Source organism: Pinus tabuliformis, chromosome 4_2, assembly GCF_031772625.1.
Source record: "Pinus tabuliformis cultivar Carrire ecotype Pingquan chromosome 4_2, CPIR1, whole genome shotgun sequence".
Taxonomy (NCBI): domain Eukaryota; kingdom Viridiplantae; phylum Streptophyta; class Pinopsida; order Pinales; family Pinaceae; genus Pinus; species Pinus tabuliformis.
Window position 1 is genome coordinate 365,684,688 of NC_142304.1, and position 20,964 is coordinate 365,705,651.

Below are 20,964 nucleotides of genomic sequence, written 5' to 3' on the forward strand. Positions count from 1 at the left end.
ACTAAGTTTAGTTGGCCCTAGAGATCCACAGATGCAGATATGGGTAGATTTGATGGCTAGACATATCAGTCAGTCATCAATATCATTTTCTACCACATTCTTCAGTTGGCTCCTTCGACAACATATTGCCATAGAGGAGCATCCATATGTAGGTATGGATTTCCATAGATATCCAAATTTGAGATTACCAGTGGGTGCTTAATGGGGTGCTATAGATAAATTGTTTTGACCATGTATTTTTTATTTTTTGAGTTTTTACATGTTTTTATGTTTTTGGATGTTTCCAAGACTAAACTAAAAATGTTTTCATGTATACAAATGTTGGCACTATTCAACCAATGGGACATCAATAGGAGGTGAGTGAACTAGTGGGGCGAAATGTCAGGAGAGTAGTTCTCCAGGATTTAGATCTGATTGAGACACTGGCAGAGTTTCACCATCATATAAAGGGGTTAACCCTCGGTATACTAGATGTTCAAATTGATCAATTACCGATGAGACTACATCACCATACTATTGGTGTACCTAGCCGTTGGATGAGGCTATTACGCATGATAGCTTAGGAAGTGACCTGTTATCATGAGCATCACTAGATCTACTTAGGATGATTTACTGTATACATTTTGAGGTTTTGAGGTCAGATCACTGAAATGTCTTGGACACAAATTTTTGTAAAAACTTTGAACATATATGTATTTTGCTTTCCGTGTTTTTGTATGGTTATGTGTAATGCTATTCAACTGTTGAGGTGAATTGAAAATTTACTCTTTACATATGTTGTAAAGGTCTGTTTAACACGTAATTCGCTAACCAATCAGTCAATGTGTTGATATTGAATGTAATCAAAATGTCCTTCCAAGGGACAAACTCTAAGGAATATATGATGAATAGTTGGATTTCAGACGGTATAAACACTTGTAAGTTGTAGTATGACAAGTTGTGAGTCTAGCCTAATGATGATTTGGAAAATGCCAAGTGAAATGGCATCAGAGAGGAGTTTGATCAATGTGTTATACCTACTGATATTGCTTGTAGAACGACCGATACAAATCCCTTGAAAACTCACTAACTCGCCACTCGGAGCGAATATGGCCCATGCTGCAGAGGATAGGTTCTGCACACTACGACTAGCACCATCGGCATAACCAAAAAATGGTTCCAAAGATTCTGACATCTGCAACAAATTCAAAGAGGATTGCTAACCATATAAAAACTCTAAAAGTCACACTATGACACACACACACAATCAAAGCATATATATACAGTGTTTTTACTATGCACAATCAAGCATAATAACATTTTAGATACAACTCGTTTCGGGGCTACAACAATGGAATTCCATCATAATCAACCAACTCGTAAGCTCCTTTTGCCAAAACACGCTTGAAAATGTAGGGGTCCATCCATAGTGGTTCAAATTTTCTTGTTCCTCATTTATCGGCTTCCTGATCATAAAGCAAGACCAGGTATCCTTCTGAGAATATGTGAGGCTTGACATTGTAGTCATATTGTGCCTTAATTCGTTTCTTATCTGCTTCATTGGCCAATGCGGCTTCACGATGTGTTTCATCTAGATGGATGAGTTCTAGGAAACATGCTTCCTCATTAGAAGTGTCAGGTAACAAGTCAATTGTGAGTTTTAGTGATGAAATCTCATATTGTATTGGAAAGATTGTCTCAAGACCATACACCAATTGGAAAGGTGTGAATCTAGTTTCATTTTTTACCGAGGTTCAGTAAGCGCACAAAGATGAGTACATAATCAAATTCTAGTTTCGTTTGTGAAATCCTATCATTCGTTGAAGCATTTGCTTAAGGACTTTGTTGATGGCTTCAACTTGTCCATTAGCTTATGCATAATAAGGAGTAGAAATATCATGTGAGAGTCCTAACTTGGCAGTTAATTCAATCATCATGTGATTGCGAAAATGTGAACCATGATCTGTAACTATAGCTTATGGTATACCAAACCATGCAACCACATGGTTGAAGAAAAAAATTGTAGCTATCTCACCACTATTGTTTAATGTACGCATTGCCTCAGCCCATTTCATAAAATAGTCAACAACGAAAATAATATACCCATTCCCCATGGCCGAGTGAGGGTTACATGTCATGAAATCATTGCCCCATTTTGCAAATGGTCCAACAACGACGACAGGATGTAGTGGTGCAGGTGGTAATCGAGTTTTACGGTAAAAATTATGGCATGCATGACAACTTCTAACAGTAGTAATGCAATCATTAAATATGGTAGGCGAGAAGTAACCATCACGAATAATTTTTTACGCGATGGCATAACAAGATAAATGTCCACCACAAGAACCAAAATGGCAATCATTTAGAACTTTCTCGGCTTCCTCATGTGTGAGGCACCTATGAAAAATCGTATTGATACCGCAATGGTAAAGTGTGTCGCCAATGATCAGATAATATTTGGGATGAGATCGAATACGTCGTTGTTGCAAGCGAGAGGTGTCGCACCGGAAAGTTTGGGTTTGGAGATAGATCAATATATCTCCATATGAAGCGTTAGATAATGATATTAGAAATAGAGACTCATCCAAAATTGATGGTTCCATTGTTGAGTTGATGGCGGTAGAGGGAAGGTCGCAAATCTTGGCCAGATAAGTCGATCTTGTGGATAAGACTAATCTCCCTAATATCATAAGATAGTCTAGCAAAAAATGGACAAACAAACCTATATTTCTCTAGACATATGAAATTTCTAAGTAAATACTACAGAGATGTTAAGATCCTATCTTAGATCCAATTCTTATTCGTAGTAGTCATCCTCGAGTCGTTCGAAAGAGTTACCTTTGAAGACCTACAATCACAAACAAGAAAACATTAAATAGCACCTTCATAGCAAATATTATAAATAATGCCTATTATGGTGATCAAGGAATCCATAGAATAAACCATGAATTAACAACTTATTGAGAAAAACAAATATATTTGTATTAACTTTGAATAGTAGAAGAACCTTACAACTTTTTCAGCCTTGATGTTTAACAAGCTCTTCCTAGGGTCCGAAACAAGAATTTCCTTTACTTTGACAAGTCTTCCACTCTTCCAAATGAGATAAATATAGGTACGTAATCTCTCTTCATAAAAAATCAACTAAAGAAGACTAGGTTCCAGCAGCATTTTACCTCAAAAAATACTAAACTTATAACTCCTCAGTAACTAGCTCAATGCTTCTTTTTATAGTGTAGAGGTGGAGGTTACTAGTCCACCTATAAAGGGATAGAATCCTCCTTCAAAGGGATAAGCTCCTCACATCAAGAGATTAGCTCCTTAAGGTATGGGATACATGAACCTTAAAAGAGCGAACTTGCCACCTATATATTCCTTCCAGAAGCATCTAGAAATAACTGAAAGTGAGTTTTTTCAGAGTATACTCACACCTTTTTAACTTTTACAGGGCTCTGCACCTTTAACATAGGGACAGTGTGGTCAGGAGTGCAGGAGACATGACCATTAGATGTAGGACCACAGGCAAGACAAAGAGAAAGCGCGAAACCAGAGTTTTAAAGACTTTTGAGAGATTTTCTCTTATTTTCTAGACTTGATATGAGGAACTGATGTTTTAGACTTGCAGAGGAGGAAAGTATGAGTGGTAATGAACTCACACAGATAGCAGAATGTCAAGGCGACAATTTTTAGTGCAACAGATTGCCCCCTAAAGTGCGAAGTCTGTAATAGCTAAAGATAGAGTCTGTCATTTATGAAGAATGAAGTACTTTATAATTTCAAGGATCATCTTGTGGACACCCCAGATGGAACTTGTAAAAACATTCAATGCAATATATATATATATATATATATATATATATATATATATATATATATATATATATATATATATATATATATATATATATATAGATATAGATATAGATATAGATATAGATATAGATATAGATATAGATATATGTAGACATATCATCGTTGAGGTAGGAATTCCCATACTCAGATCAAAACTGACTAGAAAAATGATTAAACTGTTCTGATACAGGAACGATTTTGTAATACATCAAGAGTATAGAAATGTGTAGACACAGTATGGACACAACCATCTATTTATGAATAGTCTACCGTATAATGAATAACAAAATTCTTCGCAGCCTAGATGGTAGAAACTAGATCGAGGATCTTGATTTCCACTTCCCAAACTAGTACGATTCCATCCATGTGAATGAATGTGTCGAAGTCAAACATGGTAGAAACCACTTGATTACCAGTCAATAATGTGGATTGTTAACAAGTGTGAGAGAAACCACCAGTAATGTCAACGACTCTCAAAGTACCCAGTACAATCCATGAAATGTGAATAAATGAGCTGAAGTCGAACATGTCATAGAATCATTTGATCAAAGGTCAATGATCCAACCTATCATCGAAATCGAGAAACCTGCCATTAGGGCATGTAGTTTTCAAGTTTCTAACGTTTTCTAGATCAACTTCCTAGATAATGAGATGAAGTCGATAGAAAGCGATCCGTCGTAGGCAAGCTCAAAATATAAAATCTGTTAAATTATGGTATGTTCTATTCTTATAACAGTTTACTTCCTTTTCTTATTATATTCCATCGATTAGCAATCACATGTACATAAAGTAAAGTGCAGACAGAACATGAAACGATCGACAGAAAACAAGCCAAGACAAGAGACACAAGATGTGGCGGCTAGCCAGGGACAAACCCCACAATGTGTGGGGAAACCCTTTGATCAAATCTTCTTTTATCTTCAATAATTCAGCAGAGAGAAATAGTACAATAAATATGATTCATATTAGGAGTAGCAAACCCTAGATCAGTAGCATCAGCATTAGCGGCTTCATTATCAAACTAGGGCAGACCATATCTCACAAACCGACAGTCGGATTGACTTCATTCCACTACCAAAGGTTTTAGCTTCTAGAGGAGGTTCAGATGAACCTACAACACAGTTCAAATGAGAAGATCTTCTAGGCCACGCAAGTCAAACTTTACTTCTGCAGTTTCAGTTTCAGTTTGAACAGTTTCCGGCTTCAAACTAGGGTAGTCGATATCTTGGAAACCGTTCGTCGGATTGACTTCATTCCACCACCAAAAGTTTCAGATTTCAAAGGAGGTTTAGATGAACCTACAACACAGTTCCAAAGAGGAGATCTTCTAGGCCACGCAAATCAATCTTTACTTCTGCAGTTGCAGCTTCAAATTCAACAGCTTCCGGCTTCACATTGTTAGGATATTCCGACACATAGGATATAGTTAAGTTCAACTTGGTCTAGTATAGAGTTAGGTTAGAGTTAGGTAAAGTGTGTTTCTTTACTGTTGTACATTTTGTAACTTACAATCCGACGGTCACAATATGTAGTGATCCGATGGTTCACTCTCACCTCGGTATTACCGACACTTGATCCGTGGCTTGACACCCGATTGGTCCATGAGTTCTATTTAAAGCGCATGGAGGGTCATTGTTCGGGTAATCCGTGCATGAGAGAAGCTTATGTAAATTTTCATTCTTTGATTAATAAATTGCCTGTAGTACCCACGTTGGGACAGGCCGTGGACTGTTTCCCTCCTTGCACTCTGAGGGTTTTAACCACGTCAAAAATACTGGTGTATTGATTTGAGATCTGGTTGTGAGCGGTGTCCTTTTGGTATTCTTTCTGTGGAACTTACCCTGTAAATTCCTACATGGTATCAGAGCTATTTGAGGGCCGCGTCCGTTGGTGATCCAAATCTGAAGCCGGTAGAACTGCATGCGGCTGTCGTTTCCTAGATCTGCTGTTTCTGACTGCTTTCAGGCCGAGAGGACTGCTCTGTTGCGTTCGGAGCATCTGTTCCAGTGAGGAACCCCTTTCGTTTCACGCGAAAAGGTTTCCGGTATCCCTAGCTGCGTCATTTTTCAGATCGGGAGGTATACAGTGTCTCTTTTGCAGTTTACTGTTATTTTCTCTCTGCTTATTTCGGTCTCGGTTTATTTAGCCTTTTTTTAAACCGGATCTATACCTTTCATTTCTGCGTATGCTCTTTGCCCTGCGACTCTGTGCGATCTGGGCAAATCAGAAACAGAAAGGAAGGATTTTTCTCATGCGTATGCTCTTTTCCCTGCACCTTAGTGTGATCTCGGAAAATCAGAAACATTGAGAAAAATATTTAGTTTTTCGGCTAAAGCTAACTTTGAGATTTTTTTTAAAAAATTTCTAGTTTTTTGGCTAAAGCTAACTTCGAGCCGCAAGGTTCGTTTTTCTTTGCATATTCGTGTTGGGTTTTGTGTTTTGTGTTTTGTAGGGAAAAAGAGCTTTCTCAAGGCAAGCACGCAAACCAAGGCCCCCCCCCCCCCCCCTCTCTCTCTCTCTCTCTCAAATTTTTTGTATAGATCAATTGGTTCAAAGTTATTTTAAGAGAGTAGAGGTCTTGGGTTCAAGTCTCCATTTTGTGGGGGCGGATTTTTTCATTCCCGCACATTCGCGCACTTTGCCGGCAACGTTAACAATTGTTTTTTTCAAAAAGCCATAACTTCTTCATCCGGAAGCCTTTTTTAGAGCCGTTTTTTTTAAAACCGCCTATTTTTTCGAGATCTATCCATTGGAACACTTACTTTCAGCATCTTCAGCTTCAGTTTTTTTTAAAAATGGAAAGTCCATGCCAAGTCATTCTTGACAGCACTAACTACTTCCAATGGGTAGCCTACATGGAAGATTTACTTAGAAGTAAAGGTCTCTTCAGAATAGCCACAAACCAAGAGAAGAAACCAAAAGATGAAGACAAGGCGGCAAAATGGGAAAATAGACAAGATCAAGCACGTGGTTTGATAGGGATGTCTATTTCTCCTGATCTTAGATTCCACATTGCAGGACTTGAGACTCCTCATGAAGCATTAGAAAAACTTGCTAAAGTTTTTGGGATTAAAAATGAAATTAGAGCCCATCAACTTGAAAATGAGCTGCTTACTTTGGATCCTAATAATTTTTCTTGCATTGAAGATTTCTTGTCCAAATTCAAGACCCTTAGATATCTCTTGGAAGGTGTTAAAGTTAAGAAAGAAGATGGTAACCTTATTTATTCCATCCTTACTAAGTTGGGACCAGCCTACTCTGTATTTGTTTCCACTTTCCATTCTACAAGGGAAGCTTTCATTTGTCAAGGACAAGACTACAAGGCCCCTTCCTTTGACTCCTTTTGTGATTCCTTAATAAGAGAACAAGAAAAACTCTTACACCTTGGTCTTCTTAATCTTGGAAACTCTTCCACGAAAGCGTTAGCCGCCCAGCAGCAACCAAATTCAAAGAATCCTAAGAAGTCATATCCTCAAAGGAATGGTCCTAAACCATCTCAGCCTCAAAATGAAAGATCATTTCAGCAAAATGATAAGACCAAAAAAAACAAATGGAAGAAGACTGATAGACATTGTAACTTTTGTAATCGAGATGGCCACTTAGAATCTAAATGCTTTAAGAAGATGGAAGCCTTGGAAGCCGCAATGAAGAAACATAACATCCATGTGGAGCCTACTTCAACTTCAACTTCCGGAATGGCACTTTCTGCATGTCATTGTCAATCATCTCAGTCTGGTTATGCATTAAATGTATCTTCTTCTTCTTCTCATTCTCATGAGTGGCTCATTGATTCTGGAGCCTCTTGTCACATGGCCAAAAACCAAGCCATGTTTTCTTCTTTAAATGATTGTAACACCAAAAATATATATATTGGTGATGATAGATCTCTTAATGTTGTAGGGACTGGAACTGTTCATCTAGACAATGGTCAGTTTAATGATGTATTATGTGTTCCAACCTTATCCTGCAACCTTCTATCTGTCTATCAGATAACTCATTCAGGTGAAGGTAAAATTGTTGAATTTTCACCTCATGATGTTGTAATCAAGGATCTAAAAGATCCTAAACAGATTCTAGCTACTGGTCTTGCTGATGATTCCAAAAGGTTGTATAAGTTTCACAACTTTGGGTCATCCAATCTTCCCTCAGTATTTGTTGCTCATAATGATGAAGTGAGCAAACTTTGGCATGAGCGATTTGGTCACTTAAACTATCGCTCCCTTCAGCATCTATGTAAAGAAAATATGGTGACAGGTCTTCCTATGGTATCTTGCAGAGATGGTGTTTGTTCCGGATGTGTACTCGGAAAACATCATCGGGACAGTTTTGACAAACGTGCCTCTTGGCACGCCTCAGCCCCCTTACAGCTTGTGCACAGTGATTTATGTGGTCCTCTTCCTGTTGCTTCATTCTCTGGCTGCAAGTACTTCTTAACTTTCATTGATGATTTCTCCAGACGCACTTGGGTATACTTCTTAAAACTCAAGAGCGAAGTATTTAACACTTTTTTGGCCTTCAAAGCCTTTGTTGAAAAACAATCTGGACATCAAATTCTTAAGCTAAGAACTGATAATGGTGGAGAATATGTTAAAAACACATTCATCAACTTTTGCACCGAAAATGGAATTCAAATGCAACATACTGTTCCATACACTCCACAACAAAATGGTGTAGCTGAAAGGAAAAATCGCACCTTAAAGGAAATGGCTAATTGTATGCTGCAATCTAAAGGACTCAGTCTTAGTTTTTGGGCCGAAGCAATTAATTGTGCAAATTATATAATCAATCGCACTCCTACTAAGGTTCTAGAGAATATCACTCCAGAAGAAGCTTGGAGTTCCATTAAACCAGATGTAAGTCACTTTCGTGTGTTTGGAAGTGAAGCATGGGCCCATATTCCAGATGAAAAGCATAAAGCTTTAGAACCTAAGAGTGAGAAATGTACTTTTGTTGGATATTCTGAAGATGTAAAAGGTTATAGACTTATTCCATTTAAGTCCAAAAATGTTATCATTAGAAGAGATGTAAAATTTGATGAAAATAAATCGGCCTGCGAGCCTAGTCCGGCGGATGTGCCACCTCTTCCTATCTCTTCTACTTTTGAAAACATTTCTTCTTCAGATGATGAAAGCGAGGATGATAATCCTCCCCCACCTTCTCAGGATCCTCAACTTCCAAGATGGGTCCGTGCTACTCGGGATGCAGCAGGTGATCTTGCCGGTGATCCTACAGATCAGCGACGTACACGTTCTCAGTTTGAAAGAGCCTCTTCTTTACTGGCTCAAGCTCCAGTAAATCATGATCCTGACACTTTTGCAGAAGCTTCAGGCCATCCACATTGGGAAGCAGCTATGAATGAAGAATATCATTCATTGATGACAAATGATACATGGGATCTTGTTCCTCTACCAAAGGGACGCAAACTTGTTAGATGTAAATGGGTTTACAGAACCAAGTATGGACCAGATGGGAAAGTTGATAAACATAAAGCTCGTCTCGTTGCTAAGGGCTTTTCACAGGTTGAAGGCATTGACTACACTGAAACCTTCTCCCCCGTTGCAAAAATGAACTCTATCCGCCTTGTTCTTTCCCTTGCTGCCTCTTTAAAATGGGAAGTCCATCAGATGGATGTTAAATCTGCCTTCTTGCATGGGGACTTGCAGGAAGAAATCTATATGGAACAACCCATTGGCTTCATACAAACAGACTCCAGCCTTGTTTGTCGACTTAAGAAATCCCTTTATGGCCTCAAGCAAGCTCCTCGGGCTTGGTATGCCAAAATGGATAGCTTTCTTTTAGAATCTGGCTTTTCTAGGTGTCATTCTGACAATACTGTCTACACCAAGAAAGTGGGCAACTCTCTTATCATCCTTGTTCTTTATGTTGATGATCTTATTCTTACTGGTAGTGATCCCAACCTTATAAACCATGTGAAGTCCAGCCTTAAAAAGAAATTTGAAATGACAGACTTAGGACATTTACACTATTTTCTCGGTCTTCAAGTCTTGCAATCCCAAGAGGGTATTTTCCTTTCCCAGTCCAAGTATGCTTGTGATATTCTTCGTCATTTTCACATGGAAGACTGTAAGCCAACCCCTTCTCCCTTTCAGTCTGGAGTCAAACTTTCAGTCTCTTGTACTTCTCCTGAAGTTGATGCTACCTTATACCGTCAACTTGTCGGAAAACTCTTGTATTTAACCCATACTCGTCCTGATCTTTCCTTTGCTGTTGGCCTTGTTGCTCGTTTTATGCAAAACCCTCGTGAAAGTCATTGGAAAGCAGCTAAAAGAATACTTCGTTATGTTCGAGGTACAGTACAGTTTGGGATTCATTACAGTGCCAAAGCAGCTCCTCTGTTAGTTGGTTTCACTGATTCTGATTGGGCTGGTGACCCTGATGATCGGAAGTCTACTGCCGGTTATGTCTTCACTCTTGGTTCAGGACCTATTACATGGGCTTGTAAGAAACAGGCTGCCATTTCTCTTTCGTCAGCAGAAGCAGAGTATCGTGGTGCCGTGGAAGCTAGTAAGGAAGCCTTGTGGCTTCGTCAGATCCTATCAGAGTTTGGCTTTGAGCAGCAGCATCCAACCACACTTTGGTGTGATAATCAAAGTGCCATTCAGCTATGCAAAGATCCAGTCCAGCATCAGCGCAACAAACACATTGAACTACACATGCACTTCATCAGAAAGCTCATTCATGACCATGTTCTTGAAGTGCAATATTGTCCAACAGATGATCAGGTTGCAGACATCTTCACAAAGGCTCTCACAGAGGCGAAGTTCACTAAACTTCGATATATGCTTGGAGTTCAGGAAGTTGTCACTAAGGGGGGATAGGCTCTAGTGCCTCCTTCCTTCTCCTATTGTGTCATATTTGTAAATCCTTCAATCCTATCCCAAGTTGTTCTTAAGGGGGGATGTTAGGATATTCCGACACATAGGATATAGTTAAGTTCAACTTGGTCTAGTATAGAGTTAGGTTAGAGTTAGGTAAAGTGTGTTTCTTTACCGTTGTACATTTTGTAACTTACAATCCGATGGTCATGATATGTAGTGATCCAACGGTTCACTCTCACCTCGGTATTACCGACACTTGATCCATGGCTTGACACCCGATTGGTCCATGAGTTCTATTTAAAGCGCATGGAGGGTCATTGTTCGGGTAATCCGTGCATGAGAGAAGCTTATGTAAATTTTCATTCTTTGATTAATAAATTGCCTGTAGTACCCACGTTGGGACAGGCCGTGGACTGTTTCCCTCCTTGCACTCTGAGGGTTTTAACCACGTCAAAAATACTGGTGTATTGATTTGAGATCTGGTTGTGAGCGGTGTCCTTTTGGTATTCTTTCTGTGGAACTTACCCTGTAAATTCCTACACACATGTGTGAGAGAGGGAGACCCATTTCAGGCGATAGAGAAGAGACTCATATCTGCGCAGTAGAGAGAGAGAGAGATGTGATGAGATGAGTGAGTCCAAATGAGGAAAAGTCCTCTTATATTTATACACAACGTTGGTGGGTGAATAGATGTGACTGTTGGGGTTCTGAGCCTACATGAGTTGTAGGTCTGCTTGATAATAATTCCATAATCAAAATAAATTCATATCTCCATGAATACTTATCGGAATTGCATGATCTTTATATCAATCCTACACCTCTTGACGAGAGGAATCTAATAAAAATATTATTAGCCATGAATAAGATGACCCACATGACGTTTTTCCCTGGTTTCCAATTTTAGCACTCCCTCTCAACCATGGAGAACTTCATTTGCAATCTGTCTATCGGTCGTTACTATTCATCCATCAAATGCACTGCCTTGTACAGCCTGACCCTTGCCCTGCTCTGCTTTATTTTTCCTGTTATGCTTTGTCTTGTTCTGCCCTGCACTGATATGTACTATTTTGTTCTGATCTGCTCTGATCTTGCATTTTTCTGTTCTACTCTGCTTTTTTCCGAATTATGAAGAAGAAGTAATGATCGAGGATGTATCATACTGACTCAAAGTCAGTCTCGGAGTATGTATCACTGGTCCTAGACCAGTCTCAACCAACCCAAAGTCAGCGTCATAGTGACTACAACTCCAATGGTCCGAGACCAATATCATTCTCCACTGACTCAAAGTTAGTCTCAGAGTATGTACCACTGATCCCAGACCAGTCTCAACCGACCCGAAGTCAGCGTCATAGTATGGTACAACTCCTACCACTGGTCCCAGACCAGTATCATTGATCCCAAATCAATGGAGGTCATCCTAGCATAGGTAGTATGGTAGTTACAACGATGCATCCATCGGTACTACTATGGTCCCTAACTTCATTTCCCTACTCATTGATCAGATGAGAGGTACTTCCCATGAGTCCCAGACTGCATGGGTAGGACTAATCAATCCTGTCCTCACAGGAGAACACATCAATCCTGCTACAATTGCCATGGAGAACACATCAATCCAGGCCTCACAGGAGAACACATCAATCCTGCTACAATTGCCATTGAGAACACATCAATCCAGGCTGCCATGGAGAACACATCAATCTAGGCCTCACAGGAGAACACATCAATCCTACTACAATGTCGCCACGGGGTGTACATGTATACCACCAGGGGATAGTGAATAATCCTGTGGTCATATGCTGCTCCAAGAAGCACCCCGCACCCCCCTGGAGCTCTCAGAGCTCAATGCATCATACATGACCCTCATTGGAGGGTCTTTGAACAAATCCAAGTTGTTCACGGAAAGTCAGAAATTTTACTTTCCCAAGGGGTTTTGTCAGAATGTCAGCGACCTGTTCATCTATACCGATATGATGGAGCCTTATAGCTCCCCGTTGCACCATATCTCGAATATAATGGTATCTGATATCAATATGCTTGGAGCGATCATGGAATACGGGATTCTCTGACAAACGAATCCCACTTTGGTTGTCACAAAGGATCATAGTGGTATCCAATGTGAATCCAAACAACTCACTAAAGAGCTTTCGTAACCAAACTGCCTCACAAGAAGCCATGCTAGCAGCAATATACTCTACTTTGTCAGTGCTCAAAGCCACCGACTTTTGTTTCCTGCTCATCCAGGATAACGAAGCAGATCCTAAGGAGAAACAACACCCAGAAGTGCTCTTATGGTCCTCCACATTGCCTGCCCAGTCAGCATCTGTGTATCCAAATAGTCTCACATCTCTGGCAATGTATCTTAACCCATAAGTGATAGTGCCACGAAGATATCTCAGCAGATTCTTGGCACCAATCCAGTGTATGTGGTGGGGTTCAACCATATGCTGGCTCAACGTGTTGACTGCAAAGCATATATCTGGACGGGAGTTCACTAAGAACATTAATGCTCCGACAAGTTGCCGATACTCAGTAGCATTTCGTAAAACAGGCCTAGCAGCACTACCGCTTAACTTCTTGAAGTCAAGCTCCATCGGAGTAGTTACAGGCTTGCAGTCCACCATTCTGAATCTTTCCAATATCTTCACCACATATTTTCCTTGAGATAGGAAAATTTCTCCTGGATTTTGCCACACTTCAAGTCCTAGGAAGTAGTGCATCAGTCCTAGGTCTTTCATTTCAAATTCAGAGGCCAGCTCCCTCTTACATTTGTGAATGAGAGGGTCTGCACCTGTTAGAAAGAGGTCACCACATACAACACCAGTATGAGAGGCTTCTCATCTTCAACCTTAAAGTAAAGGTTAGGATCGGCTTCACTCCTAGTGAATCCCAGCTTCATCAAGTAGCTATCGATCCTCTCATACCATGCTCAGGGTGCTTGCTTCAGCCCATAGAGAGCTTTCTTCAACCTGCATACATGAGATTTTCGATCATAAATCTCAAATCCTTCGGGTTACTCCACGTAGACCTCTTCTTTGATCGAGCCATGCAAGAACGTAGTCTTGACATCCATCTGATGTAGGTTCCATCCTTGTGAAGCAGCAAGGGCTATGATCGAGTGGATGGTCGTATATCTGGCAACAGGTGCAAATATCTCATCATAGTCTATACCTTCCTTTTGGGATAAACCACGAGCAACAAAATGAACCTTATACTTTTCCATTCATCCATTTGCTGCATGCTTTATCTTGTAAAGCCATTTTGAAGTAACAATTATCTTGTCCAGGGTCTGGGAACTACTTCCCAGACATCATTCTCCTTAATAGACTCATATTCTATGGTCATAGCACCCTTCCATAGTTAATGCTTGATGACATCTGAGAATGATGAAGGCTCATTTTGTATGATCGTTCTCATGATGGTCAGGTATCCCTGATACCTGTTAAGTTTCTTACTTTGACGGAAGGTTCCTCGGGGTGCAGCATGTCCTTCAGCATCATCAAGTATCCCCCTAAGCCATGAAGGCCTCTTCCTAGAAGAGGAATGCTCATGTGGATGAGAACCAATCAGATCCATGGGTTCTTCTACATCAGGCATTGATTCATCATCATTTTCTTTCAGTTCCCTGGTGTCGGCTTCTTGAGAGCTCCTCAAAGTCGGAAGATTGTTCACCTTGCAGTGAAATTTTCTTCAGGAGTCTTGGAACCCAATGCTTGATGAGGGCATCGATTTTGTACATATACGATGGTGATTGTAATTTCAGCCCATAGAAACTTGGGAAGACTTTGATCATGTAGCATGGCCCGGACAGCTTCCATAATTGTGCAGTTCTTCCTTTCTGCCACACCATTTTGTTCAGGAGTATATGGTGTAGTAGTCTCCCTCTTGATGCCAGCCTCTTTACAAAAATCATGGAACTCATTAGATTCATATTCAGTCCCATTGTCAGTTCTTAAGATCTTGATCTTCTTTTCGGTTTGATTCTCGATTAGGGCTTTGAAGTGTCGGAACCAAGGGAACACTTCATCCTTCTTTTTCAAGAAGTATATCCAGGTCTTTCGAGAATGGTCATCTGTAAAAGTGAGATAATATGAGTATCCTCCAAAGGAGTTCACAGGCATCATACCTGATATTTCTGAGTGAACTAGTTGTAATATATCGGAGGTCTTGCTTTGACTTGAAGGGAATGGTCCCCTTTTGAGCTTTCCTTCGGCACATCCCAGACATACACCTTCTTTCTCTACTTGGAATTCAGGCATCCCTGTTACCATCTGTCTTACATCGGGTAGAGCTTTGTAATGAAGGTGGGCAAACCTCCGATGCCAAAGTTCCGACTGAAGCGTTGTGTCACAAGACATGACACCTAGCGGACTTCCACCGACTTCATATAAAGAATCAACTCGAAACCCAAGAGTGAAAGCATATTTAACATTGTTTTTTCCATATGAGTACCTTACCATCGCTGAAGGTTACCTTATAGCCTTTTTCTTCCATTGCCGAGATGGATACCAGGTTCTCTTTGAGATCAAGTACATATAATACATCTTGTAAGTGAATCGTATTACCTTGATTCAGTTTAAGAGAAACATTGCCTACACCTTTCACTGGGTATTTCATGTCATCTCCAAGGACAATTTCCAGGTTATTTTCTTTCTCTACCAGATTATAGAGTACTTCTTTGTAACCAGTGAAGTGTCTTGAGGCACCACTATCAATGAGCCAAATTCCCATTGAGTCCGAAGGAGCGAAGGTAGATAGAGCAGCTGGTAGATAATATTCAGCCTGCTTATCGTCAACAGTGTTAGATTCATACCTGGAATTTCTAGCCTTCTTGAATGGTTGCCCTCTTCCTTGATTTCCCGCATTCCTTTTTCCTTTGTTCTTGAATTTTCCATTCCTTCGATTACCATGAGAGGGATTTTGATCATCGTCACGGTGAGAGTCCTTTCTATCAGGGCATTCCCTTGCATAGTGACCTGCTTTATTGCAAATGAAACATCGTCCTTTTCTTCCACCATTAAATCCAGCCTTTCTTTTCGATTTAGACCCAGAATTATTTCTTTACTTAGCATGAGAGGAAAAAGCAGCAGGAGGACCTTTAGGCAAGGGCATTTCCTGCTCTTCTACCCTTGTTTGTTCTTGAATGCATCTAGCCATTAATTCCTCGAAACTAGGAATTACATTATTGTTCAGAAGAGTAGTCCTGAACACATACCGTTCAGATGGTAATCCTCCGAGAGTTGTGAGTGCCATTTCTTTGTCAGTAATGGTTTCCCCAATAGATAGGAGATCGTTCTTCAGCTCGGTGATTTTTAAGAAGTATGCTTGCATACTTTCATATTTACCCTTCTTGATTTCCCTCAACTTATTTCTAAGAAACAAAACTTGATTTGCATCATTAACTTTAAATAAACTCACCAGTCAGTCATAGATTTCCTTGGAGGTGTCTAGATCAGAGATGTAGGCCACCAAGCACTTGTCGATAGAGTCCCATATGATCTTCTTTGTTCTGACTTCTCCATTTTTCCATTTGTTCCAGGCAGCAGCAGATGCATTTGATGAAGGCTCAACAATATTGCCTCTTACATGGTCCAGCACTCCTTGATCTTCAAGGGTTAGATCGATAGACATCTTCCATCCATGATAGTCAGCTTTCTCACAGAGCTTGTCTTTGGCAGGAAAGAGTGTTGAGGACCCCATAGTTCTTTTAGGATAGCCTTGCCAATCTTCTCTTCAATGATTGCTCTTGCTCTTGCTCGGGCTTTGTCTTCACCTCAGCTCTGATACCATGTTAAATTATGGTATGTTCTATTCTTATAACAGTTTACTTCTTTTTCTTATTATATTCCACCGATTAGCAATCACATGTACATAAAGTAAAGTGCAGATAGAACATTAAACGATCGACAGAAAACAAGCCAAGACAAGAGACACAAGATGTGGCGGCTAGCCAGGGACAAACCCCACAATGTGTGGGGAAACTCTTTGATCAAATCTTCTTTTATCTTCAATAATTCAACAGAGAGAAATAATACAATAAATCTAATTCATACCAGTAGTAGAAAACCCTAGATCAGTAGCATCAGCATTAGCGGCTTCATTATCAAACTAGGGCAGACCATATCTCACAAACCGACAGTCGGATTGACTTCATTCCACCACCAAAAGTTTCAACTTCCAGAGGAGGTTCAGATGAACCTACAGCGTAGTTCAGATGATGAGATCTTCTAGGCCACGCAAGTCATTCTTTACTTCTGCAGTTGCAGTTTCAGTTTCAGCAGTTTCCGGCTTCAAACTAGGGTAGTCGATATCTTGCAAACTGTTCGTCGGATTGACTTCATTCCACCACCAAAAGTTGCAGCTTTCAAAGGAGGTTCAGATGAACCTACAGCGCAGTTCCAAAGAGGAGATCTTCTAGGCCACGCAAGTCAATATTTACTTCTGCAGTTGCAGCTTCAAATTCAACAGCTTCCGGCTTCACATGTGAGAGAGAGAGAGACCCATTTCAGCGCAGTAGAGAAGAGACTCATATCTGCGCAGTAGAGAGAGAGAGATGTGATGAGATGAGTGAGTCCAAATGAGGAAAAGTTCCCTTATATCTATACACAACGTTGGTGGGTGAATAGATGCGACTGTTGGGCTTCTGAGCCTACATGAGTTGTAGGTCGGCTTGATAATAATTCCATAATCAAAATAAATTCATATCTCCATGAATACTTATCGGAATTGGATGATGTTTATATCAATCCTACACCTCTCGACAAGATATAACAAAAAGATTATTAGCCATGAATAAGATGACCCACATGAAGTTTTTCCCTGGTTGCCAATTTTAACAAAATCATAGATCAAGTTTTGAAGAAATATATTGGCAAGGACTGACTTAGGGATGGTCAAAATGGATGACAGATATTTCACAGATGAATGGTTTTCTTGAACCATTCTCTTGAACACATAACAACACTACAAATGGCTTGGTGACAATTGACCCAAAGCTAATACCCAAAAACCGACTTAAGACTTTCAATGTGGTTTGATTAACTGTTAGTCAAAGGATTTTCCCAACCCAGGTGAACAAAAGTGTTGTGTTCAACAGTGGTTGATGACGTTTTTTAAAAACAAAGTGTAACAAACAGGTTCATTTTTCTCTCTTTTCCCCCACCATTTCTGGTAAGTACCTCTTTATTTTTGACAAGCTTGAGGAGGATAAATTTTTCTTGTTTATAAGCTCATCCTTCGAATGAGTCCAACTTAGTCTAAAATTCGAACCCTAAGAAGGAGTGGTTTGTTCCTATTTAAAATTGAATACGTATTTTAATATTAAATTTTAATGAGTCCAGTATAGGAACAACTCAGTGTTTTTCAATTTTAGGAAGTCAGAAGAAAAGCTTAAGAAAACTCCATGGGGGTACTTTTTCATAAATTAATCCCTCGGTCTGAAAAAGGATAAAATAATACAGGAGCGATGACATTTCCAATACTTTAACGAGCTGGAAAAGACAAGCGCTCGACAATCTTTTCGTATGTAACGAGTCTGAAAAGGGTTTAAAGAGGATTGTATTGACCGTAATTAGTCAATGTATACCTTTTTCATAAATAGTCCATTTCGGTCTGTAAAAGGGGTAAACTTATATTGAAGGGACAATTATTCATTTATTTTAACAAGTTCGAACAATCAAGTGCTCAACAATCTGTTCAATTTTCGAGAGTCTCAAAAGAGCTTAAAGAGGACTCCAATGTTTTTCTTTTTTGTAAATTTTTGAAAGAGTCCAAAAAAGTGATAAAAGTATGCTATTTGTTGAAAAATGATCAATTTTCCCGAAAAATCCAATATTCTGTACAAAAACTCAAAACATTACACATACCCGTTTAAGATAAATAATTTTTTTTTTTTTAAATTTACCTTTTTAAAGTGAAAACTAAATAAATTAAAAATTCATTTATTCGAAAAAACTTATAAAAAGGGCTTTTCTAACTTCATTTTTACCATTTGATTTCAGAGTGAGAAGTGAGAGCTTTTGGGTAAAAAGTTCCTGTGAATATTATAGAAAATCTGTCTATCGGAATAGAAAACCGTCAACTTGAGGCAATCCATGTCCTCCTTAACTTGCATTTCATCCATTTACATTTCTTTTTTAGGCTTTAAATTTGATTTTTAAAGGAAAATTGGGTTCAAAAAGTCACTCGCGGGGGTCCGCAGGTGCAACACGTGGGCCCTGCGACCTCGCCTATTTTTATAATGAAAAAAGTCGTGGGTCCTCACCTATTGATCACAACCTGTGCAGACCTACGCACTCTTTGTAAGTAGCGGGTGCAAACCTTGCGCAATGAATTTTAAAACTTAAATTTCTCCATTTTTGCCTAAAATTTTTCAAACAAGCTTGTTCTAATATGTCTTTTTATGCATTGTAGGACATTTAGAATGATTATTTGGTGAGAACGCGAGCACGAGGATGTAGATTATTCCACAATGAATGATATGCCCACATTACAAGCATTGAGAGCATGCGGGTTGTATATGTTCTGGGCCATACAGGGCATGAGGGCCCAGGTAGACCTCTTGACATGGCTGGTAGACAAATGGAACACACAGGACCAGTGCTTTGTGATTGGTGGCCACCGACTTGAAATCGAGGTGGAGGACATATACTTTTTGACTAGTTTGTCCAAGAGGGGTGAACAATTATCTCTTTTCGGGATTAGGCTAGGTGCCCAGTCTGTCGCTAGTCTCCGATTGGAGTTTTGTGATGATCAAGCATACCCGAAGGATAAACAGATTGATATTAAAATTATCATCCATCCTTAGCTTAAAGTTATTGCATTCACTGTTACCAGACTATGTGGGAGTGCAACATTGCATGTGGCTACTAGATCCTAGATGCAAATGGCTGTAGACTGTTTTCGAGGCACCATATACGACTGGTGCGAGGCTGTGTTAGAAAATGTGAAAGGCCAACTAACCAGAGCAAAGAATGGACAACTGAAAAACTTTGGATATGGATTTATCATAGTCACCTTTGCTCTAGGGAGGATCCCCACGTTAGCCCCACAACAAATTCCTGTTGATGCTGGTCTTCCTCGAGATCCTAGAATGGTTCGTTGGGTTGCTTTGATGGCCCGTCACTCTGAGGGCACATAGGTTGTTTGATTTCTGCCTAAATATTTTTGTTGGTTGAACAACTAAATTTTTGTGATTTAGGATTTTCCATATGCTGGGATGGATTACCGCAGTGACCCAGACATGATTCTTCCACCAGGAGAGCAATGGGATGATTCAGGTGAAAACCATTTTCAACACTTTCTAAGTTATAACTTTTTTTTATTTTTTATTTTTTTTTATTTTTTTTTAAATCGTCCTAAACTAAGAATCAAAAGATTAAATGCAGATGTGGGTCCATGATGACCAGCTATTCTCTAGCATTACGAGAGGAGACACCCAGCTGCAACAGCACCAACCCCACAGGACCAATCAGCAGAGATCCTAACCGACTTGGAGCATCATCTAGAGCGCTTGACACTAGATATTCCAGAGATTGATATCGATGATATTCCACTTAGGTTATAGAGATATGTGATTGGGGTCCTAGGACCTTCAAGGAGGTTCCTATGTAGGGTGGCCTGAGTAGTAGTTTCTTATCATGATCATCGCCAGGGATAGGATGATCGATTTTGTAGACTCATGACATTTTTGTATTTTTGTATTATCATTTTTGTTGATCATATGGTGTTTTAAACCTATGATCGAAGATGACGTATATTTTGAAACACACTTCTATGCTATGATATATCATTATTACCAGCTATCTCATGTAAAATGTTATTGAATGTTATTAAATTTATTGTTTTGATTATTACAAATGTCTATTTATCATACTAGAAGCAATTGCTTCTGCTAATGTATTTAAATGTCTTGGAATATGTTGATATTCAATGTAATCAAATTCACATTCCAAGAGATGAACTCTCAAAAATAACCTTAATAACACTGGATTTTTAATGGCATAAACTTGTTAATCTGTAATACAACGAGTTTAAAATCCATCCTAAAAATCAAACTCTGAATCCCAAATGACATCGATTTAGATAATAACTTAATCACTGCACTATACTCTGCAATGTTATTCATTGTTTGACATAGGCTTACCCCATGCATAGACACTAACTCATCAGAGGGTGAATAGATAACCAAAGCTGCGGAAGAAATGTTCCTTGTACTATGACACGCACCATCAGAAAACCTAATGTATGTTTGAAGAGACGTCGACATCTGCAATATCTAGAGTAAAATCAAGATAAG